Source organism: Peromyscus maniculatus, chromosome 8 (genome assembly GCF_049852395.1).
Source record: "Peromyscus maniculatus bairdii isolate BWxNUB_F1_BW_parent chromosome 8, HU_Pman_BW_mat_3.1, whole genome shotgun sequence".
Lineage (NCBI taxonomy): Eukaryota > Metazoa > Chordata > Mammalia > Rodentia > Cricetidae > Peromyscus > Peromyscus maniculatus.
Genome location: NC_134859.1, coordinates 105,323,899 through 105,341,363, shown reverse-complemented (window position 1 = coordinate 105,341,363; position 17,465 = coordinate 105,323,899). Strand labels below are relative to the sequence as shown.

General features: G+C 44.2%; 1 protein-coding gene across 10 annotated transcripts in view; it reads right to left on the bottom strand.

The window, feature by feature from the left end:
- Tnrc6c (trinucleotide repeat containing adaptor 6C) overlaps positions 1-17,465 on the bottom strand; it is a 121,920-nt gene that overhangs the window by 78,167 nt on the left and 26,288 nt on the right. The window lies entirely within an intron of this gene.

Sequence of the window (17,465 nt, the reverse complement as noted above, 5' to 3'; positions counted from 1 at the left end):
GCTGGAGAGCTATTACAAGATACACAGCATGGAGGAACTCTGCTTTAAAAGGTCACAGCAGCCTCAAAGTTGGGCTGTAAAGCTGAAAGGAGACTAGCTAACCCAAATGGTACACCAGTGATCACTAACTATTGCCTGACGGCTCCATGCTCTCCCAACAACACAGGCTTTGGTCCTTCTTCATTCATCAGCGACGTGGGGAACTTTCTCATTAGAGGGTACTACAGGATGAAGGGCTTTCCTGATATCTGATACTGTGGCACTGTGGGGTCGGCATAAGGGTATGAAGTCCCTGATGATGGCTACAGACCTAGGCTTAGCATAGGCATAACCTTGCAGCTCTGGCTGTCTATCATCCCATCAAATGGCACTCTCAACACGGATCTTATTCCAGGCCTCCTGCTACTAGCCACCTAGTCATCTCTCTCATGAGTCTCGCAATAAAGTGGCCCCTCTTAACAGAAACATTGGCCTCCAGGCCTGCTGCAATGATATCCAATCCATACACCATCAACATGCCCTGGGCTCCTTTCCAGTGGATGCCCAAGCAACTGGCTGAGAGCTGCTGGTTGTGACTGGCTGGGGTTTCATGTGCTCCAGCTGAAATACAGGGAGTCTGGAAGTGCTACCTGCTGGTCAGCTCATCCAATCTGTCCACTGCTCAGTGCATGTGCCAGCACCTGGGGACTCCCTTCTAAACCAGATCTTCTGTGGGTACTCTATCAGCTTAGGGGCCACATCACTTTCTATAGTTAATTCTTTGTTGTTGTTGTATTCTGAAAAGGAATCTCATTATGTGGCCATGGCTGACCTGGAATTCATTACATAGACCAGGCTGGCCTCAAACTCAGAGATCCACATGCCTCTACCTCCTGAGTGTTGGAATTAAAGGCGTGTGTCACCATGCCCAGTTTACAGCTAATCCTTTTATCATGGTTTATTCCTTGAATGAAACACACCCATTTATACCACTGTAAGATTTCTATATCCCTACTGAACCTAGACTAATTTAGGTGAGCAGGCATATTTAACAGATAAACAGGAGGAATAATGTGCCCCAAAGCCTCTGCCAAGCATCATTTACCCATGCATAGATGTTGCTTTGTATTTAATAAATTTGCATTTTTAAATTTATCAATGTATTTTATATATAGCTACATATAAAAAAGAATTTCAACCTAGAGGCAGATTGTTCATGACAAAATACTATCAAAATAAAACCAAATTAAATTGATATGGTGGGGATATCTGTGAATATTCTTTCTTCAAAACAGTGATTTCTCAGTCTTTGGCTTCCAGTCAGAATTAACTTGGGAAGCTTAAAAATGTCCAAAACCAAGGTTGCTACAACTCATCTGGATGAAATCTTTGTGAACAGGACTCTGGCACAAGCATATTTAAAGCTTCCAGATGACTCCAGAAGTTCTGCACATTATGAACTTTGAAAAATGACTATTCATGATCTTAGAGATACTCTCCAGGAATGTTTTCATGCTAAAAGGTGTACAGTCACTAAGCCATTTGTAGGTAGTCCTAAGTGGGACCAGGTATGGTCCAACCATGTAGCTTCAGCCACACATCTAGGAAGAAAATAAAAACCATATCAACAGTGGCTGCCTGCAGTTACAGTCAGGCTTTCTTAATCTACAGCACATTGAGACTCTTAAATTATCTTTAGAGAGGAAATGTAATAAAGGGTAGGTAGGGGTTACAGAGGTATTCTACAGAAGGTGGAATAAAATGACTTCTGCTTAATTCTATTCATCTGCAAATTAAAGTCATTAAGGCCAGCTACTTCTTCAGCCCAGGTAAAAGCCACTCTTCTTTTTCCTTTTTTGACTGCTTATGTTTACATGACAAAACACTCCAGCAGCAATCACTTCTACCTCTAACTCCTACTCTGCAGCTGCTGTTTCTTTCATTAATTTCAAAAATCAACATCTAATCACATTTTTATTTTGTAATGTAAATACATGCCCACGGGAAAACACATGTTGTACAATGATGAAAGGAAAGACTCCTTTGCCTGTGTGTCAACTGGTGTCATCTTAGAAGCAATGGATGCTGAAAGCTTCTTGGGTATCCTTAAGAATGCTCTTTATGGGACTGGGGGCATAATAGCTCAGTGGCAGAGCACTTGCCTCAGCACATGTATGGCCCTGGGTTCAATCCCTGGGTCACCACCCTCCACAAAAAAAAGCGGCTGCAGTTCTAGCAGGTGGGACCGTGGTGTCCACTTGCAAATCCCAGGAAGCAGGAATATCTTGAAATTGAGGCCAGCCTCAAAAAAACAAAACAAAACAAAAAACAAAAAGAAAACAACAACAAAAACCCTGAACCAAACCAAAATATTCTTGTTTCTTTTCTTTTGGGTTGTGAGCCTAGTCTTTAATGGCTGAGCCATCCCTCCAGCCCCTGTAATAAATGAGATGTATTTACTATTCCCATTTTCTGTGTTACTTAATGATCCAGTCCAGTAAATGTGGGGCTTGTTTTTTCTTATAGTTTTGGTAATGGTGGATGGGGCCTGTGTAAGCGTTACAGGTCTGAGGGGGAAGGTTTCCCCAGTGAAGGTGTTAACAGTTCTGGAGGGAAAGGTATCCTGACAGTCAGGAGCCAAGGAATACCACAAAGTCATGCCCTACAACAAACCTCACACAAGAGATTTATTGGGAGAGACACAAAAAGGTGGCTGCTTCTGCTGAGGTGAGAAGCAACAAAGAACTGAGCAGGCAGGTTTTACACAGGGTTTCAGGGCTGTGTGTGTGTGTGTGTGTGTGTGTGTGTGTGTGTGTGTGTGTGTGTGTGCGCGCGCGCGTGCGCGCGCACGCGCAGCAGGCAGGCTCTACATAAGGTTTCTGGTGTCTGTGTGTGTGTTCCATGGCAGAGATTTCCAGAATGGGGATTGATGGGATTTCAGGCTCAGGGACTGATAAGTTTTGGTGAATTTTGGACCTTTTACCCTACAGCTTGGCTCTGTTGTTTCTTCAAATATGTAGCACATACAGGTCACTTTTTTACTTTTTGTGGAACTCTCTCCCCCTCTTTTAAGGTACGATCTCACTGGGTTGTCCCCCTGGCTGACTTGAACTTACTATGTAGATTAGACCAGCCTTGAACTCAGAGACCCACCTGCTTTTCTGCCTCCCAACTATTGGGATTAAAGATGTGCACCACCATGATCAGTTGCTGTTTGGAATTTTTTAAAAATTGTTTTTGGTTTCTTAATGATTTGTTTTTATTTTATGTACATTGGTGTTTTGCCTGCATGTGTGTCTGCATGAAGGTGTCAAATTCCCCGGAGCTGGAGTTATAGACAGTTGTGAGCTGTCATGTGGGAATTGAACCCAGGTCCTCTGGAAGAGCCGACAATGCTCTTAACTGATTAGCCATTTCTCCAACCTCCGTTTGGAGTTTTTAATCGCTGTTCTTTTATTCTTCTTATGTTTATTTGTATTTTACACTTCTCCCCTCACCTAGAGTTTAAAGTCCAGCCTATTAAAACAATCGGACACAAAATGGGGCCTCATGAATCCAGGCTGGCACTGAACTGGCTATGTAGCTGAGAATGACCTTCAACTCATGATCCAGGTCCATTTATCTCCCAATGTTGCTATGTCCAGAGCTTTCTGTCTAGCTCCATTCAACTGGGAGCAGTCCTTGCTAGAACTGACAACATGACAGGTACCCCAGTTTAAAAATCTAAAACTTCTGTGAAAGTATGTGTTACAATTTTCCCTTTTAAGCATTTTAAAGTACATATAGCTCAGGTCTGTCTGTGCAGTCCACAAGCCTCGTCCCCCACCAAGCCTGGTAAGTATAGCTCTCACCCCTCATCAAAGACTCTTGTTTTTGCAACAGATGGGGATGCAGAGAACAACTGACAGTGGAGTGCCCAATTCCAATGGGCAGACCTGCAATGCAGCCCCGACTCCCAAGCTCGGGGAACATCATGGAAGACAGGGCACAAAGGCTGGAAGAGGAAGTAGACCAGGATACCTGCAGGTAGACAGCATTGCCTAGACATGACAGGGAAAACGCACCCATGAACTCTCAACATGATTACCTGAACAAGACCAGCACACCAGCTGACATGCCAACACAGACGGGGAAACTCCATAGCTGCTAACAGAGGGAGAATCAGTTTCCTTCATGGACAAGCTCCCACATAGGCTGTCCAATCCCAAGAGGTCAGCCCTGGACATATGTTCATACCAGCAATGCTAAATGGACTCAGTAGATTGCATATGCGTGCGTGTGTGTGCGTGTGTGTGTGTGTGTGTGTGTGTGTGTGTGTGTGTATGTGTGCGTGTATGAGTATACATATACACATATATGAATAGATATGTAACAGTAATTAAAGAGGGGGTTGTGAATTTGGGAGGGAGTATGGGAAAAGTTAGAGGAAGGAGCAGCACGAGAGTGAAGTAGATGCAGTGCTCATGTATGACATTCTCAAAATAAATTTAAAAAACCTAACGCATGACATTAGGGCAGAAAGACTTACAGGTCAATTTGCTCTCCGAATAAGTGACATATTGTGTCACTTAAAAAAAAGGGGGGGGGGCTTAATAGTGTTATTATTCCCAATGCCATGTAATTAGCATGCTTCCCCTTTCAGAACACAAACTATGTATTTCCCCTCTCCCAGCCTCTATTCCTGTTTTGTAAGTCTGAAAACACTAACTAGCTCACTCAGTTGTGATTCTAATCCCCCTATGGTCTCAGCAATGCTGAGTACACTCTTGGGTTACTGGCATTTGTGCATCTTTCCAGTACCCTACTAGTTATTTACATTCAACTTCTATTTTGAATCATTTTTAAAAGTATTTATTTTATTTTATGTTAGTGTATTGCCTGCATGTATGTATTTGCGCCGTGTGCATACATGAGCTAGTGGAGGTCAAAAGAGGGTGTGTCTGATCCCCAGGAAGTGGAGTTACAGATGCTTGTGAGCCACCATGTGGGTGCTGGGAACTGCACCCAGGGCCTCTCCAAGAACAAGGGCTCTTAACTGCTAAGCTCTATCTTGAACCCATGAATCACTCATTTTGATGTGACTCAAAGTGCCAGGGTAGGACAAGGATGCAGATGAGCACAGGGACACTGACACCCTTACCTACCCAGCACTGTTCAATGTTTTAATTCAGTCTTTCCACTGTTTGCTCTTGTGGAACTGCTTGCTCATCTTGCTGGGAAGTAAAAGTGTCTCTTTAAGAAAGGGTTCATGTAAGCCAGGCATGATGGTGCACACCTTTAATACCAGTACTCAGGAGGCAGAGGCAGGTGGTTCTCTGTGAGTTCAAGGTCAGCCTGGTCTACGTATAGTGAGTTTCAGGACAGCCAGGGCTATATAGTGGGACCTTGTCTCGGGTGGGCTGGAGAGATGGCTCAGCAGTTAAAAGCACTAACTGTTCTAACAATGACCCAGGTTTTACAGCACAAACTCATAACTGCCAATAACTCCAGTCCCAGAGAATCTGACACCTTCTTCTGACCTTTGTGGCTACTGCATGCACATGGTGCATGGACAAATATACAAGCAAAACATCTATATACATAAAATACAAATAAAAGGAAAAAATTTTTAAAAGAATAAAGGTATGTAGAAGTGAATCTCTAGAAACTGTGCAAGCTTCCTTTTTGTTAGACTGGTGGCCTGGCTGGTCTAATATTTCAGGTTGTGAATTGATCTGAAGGCACCATGCTGCTGCATCTCAGCACACAGTCCTAGTCAGAAGGACCATGCCACTGAATAGAAAATCCTTTTCAGGTCCCATGCTTTTCTGCAGATACATATTTGTCTCCCACAGCTAGGTTCTGAAACGTCATGAGTATATACCCTCAGTGGTGTCTGTGCTCGCTATCCATGCTTAGCATTGGCAGATGTATGTTTTCAAGGCAGGTAAATTTGTTTTCAGCTCTGTATTTCTTGTGTGTGTTGTATATGTGTGTGTGTGTGTGTGTGTGTGTGTGTGTGTGTGTGTGTGTGTGTGTGTGTGTGTGTAGTGCTGCACACCTTTAATCCTGGCAGAGGCAGAGGCAGGAGGATCTCTGTGAGTTCAAGGCCAGCCTGGTCTACATAATGAGTTCCAAGACAACCAGAATTACTTAATGAGACCCTGTCTCAAAACAACCAAAAACCAAAACAAACAAAAAAAATCCAGATCCTGGCACACTAAGCAAGTTCTCCAGTCAAGCTATATGGCCAGACTTAATTACTGAGATAAGGTCTTGTTATATAGCTTCAGCCGGCCTGGAACATACGACCTCCCTGTCTCAGCATCTTGGGTGCTGGAATTATAGGCACGAACTACCATGCTCTGTGCTGTCTTACTGGAAGTATCTTTCTTTCGTTTTCTTCATTTTTTTCTTGGGAATGGATTTCACTGTATAATTCAAGCTGGCATCAATCTTGCCATTATCCTCCCTCTCCTACATGTTGAGGAATACAAGTGTACACCACAATGTCCATCTCTCCTTCAGTTTTCTAAAGAGCATACTGAACCTCTTAGATGGTCTTGGACTGACCATGTATAATTTTCCTTTTTAAAATGTTATTTTCTAAGCCGGGCGGTGGTGGTGGTGGTGGTGGTGGCGCACACCTTTAAATCCCATCACTGGGGAGGCAGAGGCAGGCGGATCTCTGTGAGTCTGAGGCCAGCCTGGTCTACAAAGTGAGTTAGTTACACAGTGAAACCCTGTCTGGAACGCGGGCCCCCCCTCCCGCCCCCAAAAAGTTATTTTCTACTATCTTGTGTGTAGTGTGTGTGTGTGTGTGTGTGTGTGTGTGTGTGTGTGTGTGTGTGTGTGTTTGGCTTTCCTAGGTCCTCCAAATTTAGGTAACTTTCCATTTTCTTGAATGCTGTGTTCCCACAACACCTTGCCATTATTTTGCAGATGTAAAACCTGCTCTTTTCCAGCTGCAGATAGGAAGGCTGTCTCTGTTTCCTACAAAATCACATTTCTCTTCTAAACTGAGGACCTTTGTGTGCACGAGAAAATGTACTATGGTTACCACACACTTGATCTAGTATTAGGTTCAAGACCATAGCCACTCAGAACTGCCCTGTTGCTGGAGTTGTCCCTCACTGTCCTGTACCCCGACTCTATCTCCCTATCCCTTATTCCTATTTCTATTGTGTCTGGTCTTGACCTCATGGAAACTTCTATTTCCTGACTCTTCCATGTCCTTCCAAGCTGCTGTCATTACTTCCTCAAGAGACTAAAATCTCAGTACCATCTTTTATGTCCACTAATCCAGTGTCACAAGAAGGACATTACCAATGAAAACCTGCTACTAGTTCAGGGAGGCAGCAGACTGAGGAGGAGGGACTGATTCATGTGACACACACCTCTGGCCAACAGCTTGTCATGTGCTCTGGAATTATAGCCACAAACAAGGTAATGCACACATCTAAATGACTCTTGCAGGTCACTGTCATTAGCACTGCTCTCTGCCTGACAGTCAGGGTGGCAGAGAAAACACCTGCAGGCCTGAGGTGCAGGCCTGCAGGATGGCCAAGGGAACTAGTTTCCTGTCTTCTGGGCTGCTGGTGTCCTGGTGGCAGGCCCCTCTCCCATCTCTATGGCCCCAAGAAAAATCTAGAACCATTTAAAGCTGTTCTTCTCTTTCTTCTTTTGATTTCTAATCTCAGCTAAAGCTTACAAAGGACAAAATCTTCCATGAGCACATATTCTTTTCTGATATGATCAAGTAATAATTAGTAAGTTACTATCTGTCTTGTGGGATTAGTAAAATTATAAACTTGAATTTGCAAAGTTTCTGGACCTATGGGATAGTTTTGTAAAAAGCTAGCATGTACTGATTAAATAGGGAGTAAGTTGGTGTTCTCAACATGTTTTAGTGTGTGGAGGCTCATCACATGCACATGTGCACGCTTCTGGAGGCTGAGGACGGGGTCTTCCTCAATTTCATCATATGCTATGGTGAATCTGGAGCTCATTGGTTTTGGCTAGCCTGGCTCTCCAGCTTGCTCTTCTTGTTCCAGTAATTTTCTGGTGCCACCTCCTGTGTTGAAATTAGAGGCAGGGTCCCCTGCGCCAACCCCCCCCCCCCACATACACCCTGAGCCAGCTCCACAGTCTTAGAATTTCACTTATTTATTTTTAATTTTTATTTTATAGATAGAAACTCACTATGTAACCCAGGCTAGTTGGGAACTTGCCATGGAGGCCAGGCTATCCTCAAACTGAGATCACAGGTAGCCTGCTTCTACCTCCCTTAGTGCTAGGATTAAAGGCATGAGCCACTACATCTAGCCTTTTTTGGAGGTGGAGGCACCTTTGTTTCTGATGTCCTTGACCCACCATAACTCATCCTTTTTACTCTGTCTATATTCTCCATCCTCTTGTGTATTTCCCCTACTTCCAGACAGCCCATGCCAACTACCAAGTCTCCATCCATCTGTGTTTTTACAAAGGATTTGATTTAATTGTTGTTTTATAAAACTGGGGCCCTGTTACACATTCCATTTTACATCTTTCTTGTCTTGCTGTACGCCTATGGTGAAGGAGTTCCCCAGCCCCAGCTGACAGTCAAACCTACTCTTTTTAATGGCTCCTTCATATACTGTGCTGTGAATGTTATCATAATGCACTCAATCATTCCTCCATTCATACATGCTCACTCTATTTTCAGCTTACTGTTACTACAAAGGAACTCTTGCTCCCCTGCCCAGCTTCTCTTAAAGAAAGCAGCATTGCTTTTGATTGGCAGTGCAGCTTCTGTTTCTGTAGTTGGAACCAGGTAAGGAGGAAACGTGATACAGGGCTAAGGCTGGGGCCAGGCTGGACATGAAGCACCTGTGAGACACATTTTGTGGGTGGTGGGAGCATGGGGAGGGGTCTGGCCTGAGCTAGTATCTGGGATGTCAATACATACGTTTCTTTTATTCTCAAACAGTCTAACAGGCATGGAATCGGAGGGTGGGAAAGGCCAATATTCACATTCTGGAAGCTGCAGCCTGAAGGGGGGGGAAGGAAGAGCTTCTTCACAAGGCTCTGTGGGCCGCATGTCAGCTGTCTGAAACCACATTTCCCCAGAGAAACAATGTCTTAAAAGACAAAAGAAATTATGTGGCAGGCTGGGAACTCAGCTATTAAATGCAAAACCAATCTAGACAGGAAATGCTCCAGATTTCCTGACTTTTTGTTAGTTGATTATTCCCTATATTTATAAAGTAGGAGTCAATAAAAGGACTGGGTTTGTATTTGCCTCTGGGGGTTAGCTACCTGAAATCGAAACCATTTCTCATCCTGAGTTTCATCTACAAGGCACACAAGAACCCACATCCTGGGATTAACCAGGCTGTACTCCAAGCTCATCTCATCAAAGCATTATCTAGCGCATTCTGTGACAGAGGGTATATCATCATTTAGAAATCTGGGTAGTCGGGTGGTGGTGGCGCACAACTTTAATGGGGGTGGGGGGCAGACCTCTGAGTTTGAGGCCATTCTGGGCTACAGAGGGAGTTCCAGGACAGCCAGGGTCACACAGAGAGACCCTGCCTCCAAAAACAAAAATTAAAATCAATCAATCAGTCTGGCTAATTCAGGAAAACTTTGCTTGCAGTGTTTAGGTTAGGAGGGGATGGTAAATGAGAAGGGGGAGAAAATGCATGTTGTCCAGCCATCACAGATATTTAAGGTTCTCACTGTATTCAACTTATGTTACCTGCTGTGTTCAGGAGTTCCTGCAAGATTCTGAGGGCTGTATGAGAGAATGGGTCAAGACAGTCAGGAGGGAAAATCTGACCGGAAAGCCCCAGCATGACCTGAGCAACATTTAGTACTTGATATACTATCCATAGTCCTGGGAGTGAGAGCCACAGGATTGGGTTCCACAGAAATGGCCAGTCACTAGCACAGAGTATGGACGTAGCGCTCTTGGGTCACTTGGCAGAACACCCTAAAAGTAGGGGTGAGGACCCATGCACTAAACGATTCTGTAGGACAGGACCAGAAGGTGAGGAAGCATCTCCTCTGAGGATCTAAGGGGAAAAAGCTGACAGACTCTTTCTCTTGAGTGTAGGAGGGACACCCTGTAACTTTCTTCTAACCATCAGAATATAGCAAAGGTTTATTTCACTCTCCTCACTCACTATGTGATATAAACTTGGTTCTAGCAGACTGGCTTTAATGTCTTCCTCTTGATTAGGGGCTTTGAAGACTCAACTTACTGTTAATCATATTATTACAAGGAACTGAATTTTGCCCAACTATGGCCTGAGGAAGAGGGCTAACCTTCCCCCACAGGAGCCTTCAGGGGAAAACCCAGCCCTGCCTTAACTATAGGTCCTTAACCCTCAGAAGCTGTGAAACACTGAACAGGTATTGCTGTAAGCCACCAAGCTCATAAACTTGTTAGCCAGCATAAAAAAGTAATACAATGAGTTACAACATTCTGAGACTGACCAAAAAGAGAGCGAGCCCACTACAGACTCACTCTCTTGCTGATTTACAGTGACACCAGACAAAGTATAATAAAATAACAAAATACAAATAGTGAGGAGTAAGCACAACTATGTGGACTCCCCAAGGAGGAGCGGAAATTTAGGAACTCAACCTGTATGAAGGTAACTTTCTCATCTCTCTCTTCTCTCCAATTCTGGCCAGGGTATAGGTTGCTGCAGAACTGTGCTGTGGTGGGGTGGCCCAAGCACCTGAAGTGGCTTCAGGGGAAGAGCAGAAGGGGTTCCAGGGAGCTAGGTGGGGTGGAGTGATGTCAGGGAGGAATCAGCTGTGGAAAGGGATTCTCCCAGTTCTGGTACTAGCTGTCATAGCCTGAGGCTTACCCCCTGGTTCCACTGTATACAGTGGACACAACAGCACAACAAGGCTGTGAGAAGTGCAGTGCAAGGTCAACACCCTCTAAATCTCACACCCACTCCCCATTGCCAAATAACCCAGGCCCCAGGTACTGAACGGAGGCCTGGAGTGCTGAACTGATCTTGGAGTCTATGCTCACAGAATGTAAGGTCAACTATGGTCTGGACCCAACTGTGACTTTTACTTTGGAATGTGGAGAAGAGTCAGAGATCTGAGCAGTGGCCTCCAGCTTTCCAAAGGAACCCTGGATTACTGTCATTTGGTGCTAAGATGGGCTTTTGCTCCAAGATTCAGTTGTTAAGATTTACTACTATGGGATACTTGCTCACCTATGTTCATAGCAGCTTTATTTGAAACAACCTAGATGCCCCTCAACTGAAGAATGGATAAAGAAAATGTGGTACATTTACACAATGGAGTATTACTCGGTTGTTAAAAACAATGACATCAGGAAATTTGAAGGCAAATGGATGGAACTAGAAAAAAATCATCCTGGATGAGGTAAGTCAGAACCAGAAAGATAAACATGGTATGTACTCACTCATAAGTAAATATTAGCTATAAAATAAAGGATAACATTGCTACAATCCACAGACCCAGAGAGGCTAGGTAACAAAGAGGGTCCAAGGGGAGCATGGGCAGGCATATGGATCTTCTGGGGAAGGAGAAATAAGAGATCTCATGGTTGGACGGGGTGGGTGTGGGGGAGGGATGGGAACTTGAGGGATCGGGTTGAGGGGTGAGCAGAGGGGGAGAGTGCTGAGAGAGATGACTGGAAAGGGGGGTTTTATGGAGTTGGGTAGAAGCCTGATATAAGAGAAAATTTCCACAAGTCTACAAGGATGGCCCCAGCTAAAACTCCTGGCTGCAGTGGATGCATAGCCTGAACAGGCCATCTCCTATGATTGGCTTGGTGACTACCCTGTCATCAGAGAGCCTTCATCCAGTGACTGATGGAGGCAGATTCAGAGACCCATGGCCAAATAAACATTGGTCAGAGCTTGGGGAGTCCTGCTGAGAAGAGGGAGGAGAGGAGGGAGGGAGGGAGGGAGGGAGGGAGGGAGGGAGAGAGAGAGAGAGAGAGAGAGAGACAGAGAGAGACAGAGAGACAGAGAAAGAGAGAGAGAGAGACAGACAGACAGAGAGAGAGAGAGACATACACACAGAGAGAGACAGAGAGAGAGAGAGATCTGAGGAAAATCTACAGAAATAGCTAGCCTGGTTCATGGGAGCTCACAGAATCTGAACCAACCAGGAAGCCTGCATGGGACAGACCTAGGCCCTCTACATATATGTGACAGTTGTGTAGCTTGGTCTACTTATGGGTCTCCTGGCAGTAGAAGCACGGTTGTCCTTGGTGCTTTGGCTGGCTCTCAGGAACTTACTCCTCATGCTGGATTGCCTAGCCTAAATACAGGGGGAGGTGCTTGTGCACAGCACTTGATACACTTTGCTGATGCCGACCGGAGGCCCACCCCTTTCTGAGAGAATATGGAGGAGGGGCGGGAGGAGATGAGGGAGGGGAGGCTGCAGTCAGGATGTAAAATAAATTATTAAATTAAAAAAAAAGGTTTACTACTAAAAAGATTTACTACTATGGCCTCAACAAAGCAAGACAGATCTCAGCAGCAACCCTCAATTTATCCCACTTAAGAAACAATGCCCCCTACTGCCCACCTTGGACACAGATCTCTGAGATTTATCTTCTGGCCACCAGTGAGTCTCATAGGAGTTCTAGGCTCTATGTGATCTTCTGTTGTGTAGCTTTTTTTTTCTTTTAACCGCACAACAACTGGTTTTCACGTTTGCTGGCTTTCTTCTGTAAAGTATGGTGATCACCTACACATAGCACACCCTTTCCTTCCCCACTGGTAACTGTACCTCAATTTCCTTTACAGAGCTACTTCAATCCAAGGTCCTAGAGAGGCAGTAGCTTCAGGGAAGCATTGTTTATATAGCTAATTAGTAGGCAGTACATTACCTGGGCCACAGTGCTCGGACTCAGGGATGGTTTGACATAAGGAATATCCAGAACTACAGGCTGGAAGCTGGAGTAGCTTTTCTCAGCCAGAGATCTCAAAATGAAGGCAACACTGAGGAAGAGAAGCCAAGAAACAGAAAGCTGAACTCAGCCTGTATGGGCGTGGCCTAAGGCAGAACACATCCTGAGCCCAGTGCCCAGAGGCTGCCCTCTAAGCTAGGGAAGAGCTTGAGCTACACTAGGCAGTTAAGATGGGAGGGAGGCAGCACTTGGCTGGGAGCATATTTGCATTGCAAGCGGTCCCCTGTCCATCAAGTTCTCTGGGTGGCTCTGGTTTCTTGTCTGGGCAGTTCTTGTAGCTACTTCTACCTGACCAAAGTTCATTTTTGTTCTCCCCTAAATGACTGTTATTTTCTATCACATCTAACTTAAGAATCCTAAAAACAGTGTTATCAACTGTCCATATCTTTAATGTAGGCTTGCCCAGGAAGACTAAGTACTGACCCGATGCACCATCGTTAACTACAATTTGCCTTAAAAATCAATCTCATTCAGTCAACATTCTGACTACTAAAAAGTTACCTTGGCATTACTATATTAACATGCCTAACTCTGGGCATACATGTGTGAAGGCCAGAGATGCTGTCTTCGATTATTTTCTACCTTCTTTGTTTTTTGTTTGCTTTTTGAGATAGGGTCTCTCACTGAATCTGGAGCTCACTAGACTGATTGCCTAGACTGGCTAGCCAGCAAGCCCCAAGGACCTACCTGTCTCTCCTCTGACAGAATTATAGATGCATGCCACTATGCCTTGCTTTTATGTGGGTGCTGGGGACCTGAACTCAGGTCCCATTCTTTTAGGACAAGCTCTTTACTTTTAGGACAAGCACTTTACTTTTAGGACAAGCATTTTACTTTTAGGACAAGCACTTTACCAGGCTGGGTGACATTCATTTGTTTTTGTGGTACAGATTCTCCTATAGTCCTGGATGGCCTCAAACTCCTGATCCTCCTGTCACCATGCCTGGCTTTTGTGAATGTTTTTTATTTCACAATTAAGTTCAAGGTAGTCTCTCTTTTCACTTATTTGTTTATTTAATTTTGAGGCAGGGTCTCTCTATTATGAAGCTCTGGATGTCCTATAACTCATAATGTAGACTATGTTGGCCTCGAACTCACAGTCACCTGCCCCTGCAGGTGTTGGGATTAACTGTGTGTACTATCACACCTGGCCTCTAGTCTCCAATTTTAAAATCACAGTATAATTTTAGCAGCACTCCATTTTTGAATATGTTTTAAAGTAATAGAAAGGAAACTTCCAATGAATTTTTGAGAGCCAATAGCCTCTGCTGGCTCATCCAATTGCTCATGCTACAGCGGCTGGTTATTAACAATGACAGGATCTCACTGCGTGCTGGGAAATCTGACAACATGTACTATATACTTCATGACCAGCACTTCCAGCTGCTGAGGTGTCTGGAGGTAGGGAACTGGCTGGTTATTCATTTACTGCCCATAGTGCCAACTTCTGCCTCTTGCCTGCTCTGTGAAAATGATCTGTGACATTTAACTACTTTTCCTTCTCCAGCTTTCCAGCTTCTCTGGCAGAGGGCGCTGGAGAGAAATAGACAAGTTTAATTCTCAGCTGGGTGCTCCAAGGCAGGTTCTTGCAAGCACACTGCAGAGGGGCTCCCAGGGACTGCTTTCATAGTGGACTATAGCTTTCTGGAAAGTTGGGTCCACATGGCAGGCACCTCAGGGACTTCTTTGCCATGCCTTTTCCAGTGATATGGGGTCTCAGGTCTGGGGACTCTTAAAGGATGCCCAGCTCATCTTCCCCACTACTCTAATCCTTGATATGCTTAAGGACTCGTCAGGCTTGTCTTCCTTGCTCACATGATTACATGCTTGTTTGTTTTCTCTTAACTGATAGAGAAACCTTCAAATGACAGCTTATTTCAGAGCCTGCCAATAAACTGAGAGTTTAAAAATACTATCACACCAATAAACAAATTCACAGATGTGTTTAAATAAGGAATAAATTAAGTCAGAGTAGAAAGCTATAAACTGAATTGAACTACCATCACATAAAACTGGGATCTCAGACCAACAGGCAGAGTGAAAGCAGCACTGTGAATTTGTCATTTCCATGCCCTAAAACTGAGGATACGTGTGGGTTTAGGAAAGGCTCACCCTTCATGGCTGTGAAAGAGAGGACAAAGCCCAGCACCAGAGCCTCAGGCCAGCACTGAAGTGATGAAGCAAGCCTGCAGCAAGCCATCAACACTGAACTAGACGCCAGTCATCTGTCTCCAGGGGACCTGCCTGTTCAAAGGCCCTGCAATTCTGTGAACTAGAGGGCCGTTAACACCGACACTCAGCTTCAGGAGTCATTAAGCTAACATGTGCTCAAGCTGGATTCTAATTTGGGAGAGGCAGGAGGCAGACAAGACCTGGGCAGAAATAGCTTGATGACAATCTCTGCAAAGGAAAAATCAAATATAAAAAGAGATGATAACCACCCTCCATCCTGTTCCTTTATCTACAAACGTCTATTGCTGAGGGCTTGACTTCAAAATAAGAAAGGTATATGCTCAGCACAGTTGATAAATATTTAGCTAATAGTTTCTATAATGAAACTTAACAAATATAAAAGGTTTCTGTGACTAACTGTAACAGCAGGAAAGAAAACCATTACTACTAAAAATATTTACTGATAGTTTCCATTGAAATGTGAAATGTAAAAACTCTCAGGAAGCCAGGCAGTGGTGGCGCACTCCTTTAATCCCAGCACTTGGGAGGCAGAGGCAGGTGGATCTTTGTGAGTTCGAGGCCAGCCTGGTCTACAGAGTGTGTTCTAAGACACCCAGGGCTACAGAGAGAAACCCCGCCTTGAAAAACCAAAACCAAACCAAAACTCTCAGAAAGCATTTGAAAAACACTTGTTAAAATTATTAATTTATGGGGCTGGAGAGATGGCTCAGTGGTTAAGCATGCTGGCTGCTCTTCTAGAGGTCCTGAGTTCAATTTCCAGCAACCACATGGTGGCTCACAACCATCTGTAATGATATCTGGTGCCCTCTTCTGGTGTGCAAGCATACACACAGAACACTGTATACATAATAAATAAAATCTTTTAAAAATTAATTTATTTTATATTTTCAATTATGCATCAGATTCAGATCAGAGGAGAAAAAGGTCTGAAGAAATTTAGAGCAGCTGTTCTCAGTCTGTGGGTCGAAACCCCCTTTGGGTTGAATGACCCTTTTACAGAGGTCACATAATCGGGTATCCTGCATATCACATATGTTCATTATGATTTATAATAGTAACAAAATTACAGTTATGAAGTAGCAACAAAAATAATTTTATGGTTGGGGGTCACTGTATTAAAGGGGTAAAGCATTAGGAAGGCTGAGAACCACTGATCTAGAGGAAGCATGCAAAAAATAATGAAATTTGTTCTTTAGTCATTTGTTCAGCAAATACAAAGCCATATACTCTTTATTGGACCAAACAAGACCAGAGAATCTTTGTAAAGAGTGTTTCCTGCCCCCAACTGATGTTTCTGCTCCTCAGATTCCTGTCTGGAAGTCACCGCCTGAAAGTGACAACTGTAATGCTGGAGTATGTGAGGCTTCAGGAACCATGTGACTGACAACAACACAAAAAAAGCAAATGTTCCCTGTTATTCTCATAAAATTCACATATTATCAGCTGGTCACATCACAGTCACAAGAAAGCAACAAATAAACGTGGGCTGCTGAGTTCCCTTTCTCCAGTGGCACCACAGTGAACAAAGTCTAGCACTTCAGGTTCTCCTAATTGCAATTAAGAAGCTTAAACCGTCACTGTGACTGAATTTTCCTAAGTGACATTGATATAATTGAGGAGCTTTAAGAAAGATCCAGACAGGGCTGGAGAGATGACTCAGAGGTTAAGAGCACAGGCTGCTCTTCCAGAGGGTCTTGAGTACAATTCCCAGCAACCACAAGGAGGTTCACAACCATCTGTAATGAGATCTGGTGCCCTCTTCTGGTGTGTAGGCAACATGCAGACAGAACACTGTATCCATAATAAATAAATAAACCTTAAAAAAGAAAAAAAGAGCTGGGCGGTGGTGGCGGCGGCGCACGCCTTTAATCCCAGCACTTGGGAGGCAGAGCCAGGCGGATCTCTGTGAGTTCGAGGCCAGCCTGGACTACCAAGTGAGTTCCAGGAAAGGTGCAAAGCTACACAGAGAAACCCTGTCTCAAAAAACCAAAAAAAAAAAAAGAAAAAAAAGAAAAGAAAAAAAGAAGATTCAGACAAAAGTACATCTTCTCTGTTCATCACACAAACAAAAGCATGTCAGACTTCAAGTTTCTTCCATAGGTTAAAAAAAACCTTAAAGGTGAAATGACAGTCTTCATTGCACAGAACTGGTTTGGGCTCTACACAGCACCTAGGGCCCCAGATCCTGCTGCTCACCAACAGCATTGTGACTAACTCCCTAATGCCCACTCAGTACCATTTGTGATTCCTCTACTGCCAAGGTATCCTTTTTAAGGCAATGAAATAGCACTGTACTAAAGCCACAGATGAGGTGGTAAGTTGGTCCTGTTTGCCTTTCTGAGACTGACTGCACTGTGCC